The sequence below is a fragment of the Colossoma macropomum genome, unplaced genomic scaffold, assembly GCF_904425465.1.
Source record: "Colossoma macropomum unplaced genomic scaffold, Colossoma_macropomum, whole genome shotgun sequence".
In the NCBI taxonomy this organism is placed as follows: domain Eukaryota; kingdom Metazoa; phylum Chordata; class Actinopteri; order Characiformes; family Serrasalmidae; genus Colossoma; species Colossoma macropomum.
In genome coordinates, this window is record NW_023495343.1 from 116,594 (window position 1) to 124,049 (window position 7,456).

The following is a 7,456-nucleotide window of genomic DNA, read 5'->3' on the forward strand; positions in this document are numbered from 1 at the left end:
AAAAAGATTTTAGATTTTCTGTGTTTGGCTTACATTTACTAAACATGCAAGCATGAATGCATTTTGAGTGTGCAAAATGACTCTCAGCTGATTTATCAATTGCAGGTTATAGTGCATCTGATTTCTTGTAGATGCATTTTTATGCCGCAAGTACTTTGAAAAGAAGATTTTTTTTTAAATACAAACTTGTGTTCTTGTTTCTTCACAAAAATAGTGAATAATCCTATTAATTTGTAGCAACAACAGCAGCAAAAACAAAACAGCATAAGCTTTTATAGCCAATGTAGTGTTCAACACAGTGAGGGGAAAGAGGCTGTAGAGCTGAGCCAGTAAAAGAGAAATCTTTAAATAGTGACTTTGTAAATATTTATGCCAATTGTGCTTTAGCTTGACACATTAGCTTGGCTCACATAATGCCAAGCTAACACTCATTAACCCAAACAAACTCAGATACATACCTATTAATTACTTTTGTGATCATGGAGACGTTTGATGGTGTAGTTGATGGTACAACAGATGCAATATTGCTGAACCTTAAACAGTCCAAATAATTGTATGATTCTAGTGATTTTTTGTGCTTTTAGCACCTGCGATGTGTAAGTTGATGCATTGCTAGCCATTATGCATAATCGGGACCTGATTTAAGATAAATTATCAATTTGGTACAGATCAACACCTAATCACACTGACTTTTTCTTAGTATCTTGATTTGGAAGCCACAGCAAGCACTGACTGCTTATATACATGCTGCCAAAAGGTCAACCATATGGCCACTTTTTCCAGGTTGTTACCATCTATATCACAGTTATGTTTTTTTCTTTGATAAGAGTCTGTTTACTTTTATCATTAAATCACTGGTACCTGCTGCTTCTTAACAATTTATTAACTGTTAGCAGCAATTAATAATGCCCTAATAAATAGAAACATATTATTTAAGTGACCACAACAGTTAATTGTACGAACTGGGCAAGATTGTGGACTTGCTTTGTAACCTTCCAAAATATGTACTTCTAAAACTTTGATGATGTCTTCAATTTGTATCCCCTCTCTCTTAGCTTCAAGTCCCATGATGTCATTGAAAACAAAATGATAATATCCACCTCCACGCTTCTTCATCTTGTGTGTGTTGATCTAGAAACAAATTCAAACATACTGTATGTAGCCATAGTGGCAGTGTGGAGTGAGGAGATTATTATAATGAAGCACCTGCTCCCATTTACCAAGACTAATGGTAAATGCTGACTGTTTAACACTTGAGAAAAGCTTGTGTTAATTTTGTTGCCAGCATGTAGTGTTACAGTACTCAAGTCCGGTCTTGGTCTCGAGACCATAAGCTAGCGGTCTTAGTGTCGTCTCAGACTCTACATCATTTGGACTCACTTGTCTTGCTCTCTGTTGACTAAGACTTTAATATAATCAGTAATGTTTTACACTTTATATATATATTATTTAATTATATGCTTAACATAGTATACAATAAAATATATTATAAAATATAGCATTATGTATTTTTCAGGGTTTTTCAGGGTTTGTACATACAAACTCTTTCCCAAAAAAAGTTGGGATACCTACAAAATCCAAATAAAAACAGAATGTAACAATATAGGGTTAAATAATTTGCACATTCAATCAAAAAAACATTTCAAAGAAACTGAAACTGTGAAATTTCAACAAGTATGTTTTAAAAAAGTTGGGATGGGGGCATGTTAACCATGGTGTTCAACTCTTTTGTTCAACTCTTTAAGCGTTCAACTGTTCTAGTTTTAAGAGTTTTCCCATTCTTTCTAGCTGCTCAAGAGCTCGGAGTCTCCTTTGTTGTTTTTTTTTTTCATTTTATAATGCATCAAATGTTTTCAGTGGGTGACAGGTCTGGACTGCAGGCAGGCCAGTTTAGCACCTGAGCTCTTTTACTATGGCCATGCTGTTTTAATACATGCAGAATGTGGTTAGGCATTGTTTTGCTGAAATGATCGCTGCCTTTTCTAAAAAAGATGTCATCTGGATGTCAGCATATGTTGCTCCAAAACCTGTATACATCATTCTGCACTAATTGCACTTCCCAGATGTGCAAGGCAGATGTGCATGCTATGTGCCCTAATGCATCCCCCATACTGTCACAGATGCTGGCTTTTTAACTGTACACTGATAACAAACCAGATGGTCCCTCTCATCTTTAGCCCGAGGATGCAGTGTCTATCATTTACAAAAAGTATTTCAAATTTAGATTCGTCAGGCCACAGGACACTTTTCCACTCAATGTATCTTAAATGAGCTCAGGCCCAGAGAAGGTGGCAGTGTTTCTGGATCCTGTTTATATTTGGTTACTTCTTTGCATAAGTTTTAACTTGCATTTGTGGATGCAGCAATGAACTGTGCTCACAGACAGTGGTTTTTGTAAGTGTTACTGAGCCCATTAAGTGTTTTCAACGACAGCATCATGTTTTAATGCAGTGCCACCTGAGGCCCAGAAGGTTACAGCCAGCCAGTATGGGTTTTGGCCTTGTCCCCTGCTTACAGAGATTTGCCTGGATTCTCTGAATCTTTTAATGATATAATGTACAATAAATGATGAAATCCCCAGGTTCTTTGCTATTCTTTGACATTCTTGAATTGTTGCACTATTTTCCCACATAGTCTTTCACAGAGTGGCAAACCTCTCCCCATCTTTACTTCTGAAAGAATCAGCCTCTCTGGCATTTTCTTCTTATACACAACCTTGCTACTGATGTGTTGCAAGTTAACTGAATTAGTTGTCAGACATTTCACCAGGTTATTTTTAGCATTACACAACTTTACCAGTCTTTTGTTGCTCCTGTCCCAACTTTTTTAAATGTGTCATATATGGTCATATGTAAAAGTAATGTTTTTGATGTTTCCTTTGTACTATTTTAATGAAGCATACAGTTTAAATGATTAGCATTAAATAACTGCATTCAGGTTTTTTGTTTTTTATCAAGAATGAGGTTGTGTGTGTGTGTGTGTGTGTGTGTGTGTGTTAGCAAGCTGTTTCAACATCTCATCTCATCATCAATCTACTAACCCCATATCCGGAAATGTTGGGGCATTTTGTAAAATTCAATAAAAAACAAGAATCTGTGATTTGTAAATTCTCTTGAAGCTTTTTTTTTTTAACTGACAAAAGTACAAACACATTTTTTGGCTGACCACCATTTATTTGTTTGCTTGTTTGTTTATTGCACATGCAACACACTCAGAAAAGGTTGGGATGGGGCAAAATAAGAATAAAAAAATTGTAGAATTTTCAAATTACACCATTTTGAAACATCCTACAATAAAAATAAATTTGTAAGAGGTGAGGGTGTCATGATAGGTTTTAAAAGGAGCATCAAACAAAGGCTCAGTCTTTGCAGGCAAATAAGGGTTGTGGCTCATCATTTTATGGAAAACTTTGTGGTAGTATTGTCAAACAGTTCAGTGTTTTTAGGACAACCCCAAGAACCGCTGTTGAATGTGCATGACCTTCGAGTCCTCAGCATTGCATGATAAACCATCATGCTGCAGTGTTAAATATAATCACATGGGTTCGGGGATATTTTGGAAAATCACTGTCACTTAACACCAGTAGTCCCCTGTATGCCGCTGTATCAAAAAATGCACGTTGAAACTCAAGGAGTAAGGAGAAAACCAAACATCAATTCTATGCAGAAATGCCGCCGAGTTCTCTGGGTCTGAGCTCATCTCAGGTGGTCTAAAAGACAATGGAACTGTGTACCATGGTCAGATGACTCATCCATAAGGCTACGGCAAAATGTGTTTACATATTTCCATTTCTTGTGAAAAGGGCCTATTTCTTTGAATTTCTGATGAATGTCTTATTTTTTTCAAATATTTATGATGTTGAAATAATCAATGTCTTTCTCAGCAAGTATATTTTTTATCAAGGACTCACAAGTCCAAATATTAAGAAAATAAATGATTATTTCAACCTAAAGAGCTTGAACTAAAGTGTAGTGGTGAAGAGGGAGCTGAGCCATAAGGCAAAGCTCTCTGTTTACCAGTCGGCCTACATCCTGACCCTCACCTATGGTCATAAGCTGTGGGTAATGACCAAAAGAATGAGATTGTGAATACAAGCGGTGGAAATGAGCTTTCTTCACAGGGTTGCGGGCTACACTGTACTTGATAGGGTGAGGAGCTTGGTCATCCGGGAGGAGCTCGGGGTGCAGCCAATACTCCTCCACATTGAGAGGGGCCAGCTGAGGTGGTTCGGGCATCTGATCCGGATGCCCCTGGACACCTCCCGGTGGGGGTGTACTAGGCACGGTCTACTGGGACAACACCCCAGGGTCATCCTAGGACCCGCTGGAGGGATTATATATCCAAGTTGGCCTGGGAGCAGCTTGGGGTCCCCGGGAATGAGCTGGAGGAAGTTGCGGGGGACAGGATCGCCTGGGATACTCTACTCTCCCAACTGCTACCGCGACCCTATCTGGACTAAGCGGTTAACAAAGATGATGATGATGATGAGTCTAGACCTAGCTTTTTTTGGACAGGAGTAACAACAGCAGTTTTGAGATCAACAGGGACACAACAGGTTGCAAAACAGCTATTAATAAGGTGTGAAATATGGAGGGATCTCTGTCACGCATTCCTTCATAAAGGAGGTTGGGGCAGGATCTAACTGACAATAAGTTGGATGTTTGGCTGTAATTCCTATAGTTCACCCAATTTGGATGTTAATTCCTTCAGACGAAAGCTGAAAGTCTTTAAGCTAGAAGCTTCCAGAAGCCTTAGTGATGCTGGGTCAAGAAAAGATTAGGTCAGGCCAAGCAAACTGGAAGCTTTGAAGCTGTATACTATCCTGGCTTTTAAAGGATGAATCAGTAATTGGTTATCCAATTAAACTTAATGCTTCTTTTAGTTTTTTTTTTTGTTTGTTTGTTTTTTCAGTTTTTTTTGTTTGGTAGGAGGACCCCTGCGCATGAGCTGTACATTTTCTTCATGTTCCAGTATTGTTCAGCTATTCAATCTAAAGCTCTGTTTCTATGAGGTAGTTTGGAAAAAACTTTTTCTGAATCTTTTATTCATAATGCATTATAAATGCATTAATAAGATGTTATAAAGCATATATAACACCTTGTATAGGGTATAAGCTTGTATAATTGCATTAAGTAGTTATAGTTCCATGCATAAGGCTTATTTATCACTATCAGCACTACAATTCTTTACGTGATTTTAGTGTATGATGATCTCAGTCCTGTACTCCGCGGACAGAAGTACTGGTAGTTTCCAGAAGCCTAAGTGATGTTGTGAGTGCTGCAGCTATGTTGCAGTGTGTATGTGCTCAGCATTTTTATGCCCACATCCTGAAAGTGAAAATAAAGATAGGGCAGTGTGAAGGACAGAGGAACTGTATATTAGACCATGTGCTATTAAACAATAAATGAATAATGTGCTAATAAATGAAATTTAATACCTCTTTTAATTTGTTGGATACAAATAAATCATACAAATGAATCAGTAACCCATGTGCACCATATATTTGAAAAGGAGACTGTATCTTGTTCATATATTCAATAGCCCGGCCTGTATTAGATAAGTTATACTGCTTCTGGCTGGACAGTCTTCCTGGAGAATCTCTTGGTGTGTATGACAAAAAGGAAAGATAATTTTGATCAGCTTGACTCTTTAGTAACATTTATTTGGATGGACCTATGTAGACATTTTGTAGATGATTATGTCTTAACATGCATTGAACTAATAAGTTATATCTAATTACCTAACATTACACACTTAGCCTAACCCTAACATAATCTCAATCAGTAAGAAGGTTTTGTGAACGTAGATTTAGTGACAGATTTTTCCTTGATGCCCCCAGCCCTTGCAAAAATATTGCAGCAGCACACCTGATTTAAAGTTGCACTGTATAAGTTTGTGTTTTTGAGGATCTCTCTACTAGTAGTGTACAACATGCAGAGGTACATACAACATGCAGAAGAACATTTTGTAATGTAGGCTGTGCTTTGGACCTCCTCCCCAACAGGATGAATGTGAACATGTTCAATATTAAAAGAGAACTCATTCAGAATTTGATTAAGAATGTGTTTTCCGAGGATTGAAGTGAATGATCTACTGTCTTCATATCTTTATCAGTATAATGTTGTTATTGCATTTGAGAGAGAAGTACTGAGCTGGACATTCTTTTTGAGCCTGTGCCTGAGAGGTTAACAGGTAAAGATGTATGGTGTGGGTATCAAAACTCCTAACCTGACTGTGGTGTGTGCCTGTCCCCCTGGCCCCTACGGCGGCTGCAATTGCCGCTTCACTACACCTCACATTTGTCCCAGGCGGCCGTGCTGTGAGCTGGGGATGGTGACGAGGAGGCGGAGCAGTGAACTCGCATTCCCTCTCGACTCAGCTAGCTTTTTAAAAGAGCTGAGAGGGAACAGAGCAAGAGAGGGACGAGCAGCAGCAGCAACAAAAGACTGAGGACAGAGCTGAAAAGCTTACTTTGAAAAGTACTGAAAAGTCTAGCTTAAGCCACTGAAAAATGGCCAGCATAGCTTTGATTATTTGGTTTTGTTTGCTTTGTGTTTATTTGGTCTTTGAATAAAATATGGCTGCTGCAAACATGAACGCTACCTCCAGCGTCCTCCTTGAGCCTGGGGTAGCACATGCTGTGCTACACTGATGTCTCAGATTCGTTGTGCCTCCCAGAAACTGATAATCAGTGCTGACTGGTTGCACCTGGGGAAAACTGCATAAACGTTCACACAAACGGCAGCTCAGGGTAACACCTTTGTAGAGGGGTAACCGGTATGGTACTTCAGTCCAGCTATGTAGAAAGAAAGAAAGAAAGAAAGAAAAGGAAAGGAAAAAGGTAAAATAAAGAGCATGAAAGCAGGCAACAGAAAAGCAAAGAACAAGATCCGAAGGAAAGACAATCTGAAGGTGGACTCACCCTTATGCCCTCTCGAGCTTGAGAGTGGTTTTGTGTTCTTTTTAGTGTGTTTCTTTGTTTGAGCATGCTGGTCTTAAGTGTCTCTTTTGTCTGCCATTCCCACCATTTGCTTTCCATCTCTTTTTCTACAGACACTGTGGCACAGTGGTAGCGCTCCGCTACCTCACACGATAGGTCGCTGGTTACCACAAAGTGACTCCAAATATATCTATTTCACTTTACCACCTCATACCAGTAAGTATTAGCTCTGCACTTGGGCCCACCACCTCCCTGTCCAGTGACACAAACATCTAACCTTTATCACATATGAGATTAAACACAGGCCAAATTCTGTCCGTCATCCATCACTATGAGAAAGACCAGAGAAAACATCAATGATGTAAGGCTGTTGAGCAGCACAAATCAGGAAATGGCTACAAGAAAATAGCTAAACAGTTGAAAATGTCATTACACAATCAGGGCACTAATTAAGTAATTTATAACAACTGGTGTTAAGAGTCTTCCAGGAAAGAATGTATGTTTATACTCCACACA

General features: G+C 38.7%; 1 long non-coding RNA gene across 1 annotated transcript; it reads right to left on the reverse strand.

The window, feature by feature from the left end:
- Nucleotides 1-5,424: 5,424 nt before the first annotated feature.
- Nucleotides 5,425-7,187, reverse strand: LOC118801830. The gene is made up of 2 exons (XR_005006582.1): nucleotides 6,923-7,187; nucleotides 5,425-6,796 (listed from the first exon to the last, which is right to left on the reverse strand). It is a non-coding gene; the product is annotated as an uncharacterized LOC118801830 (long non-coding RNA).
- Nucleotides 7,188-7,456: the final 269 nt, after the last annotated feature.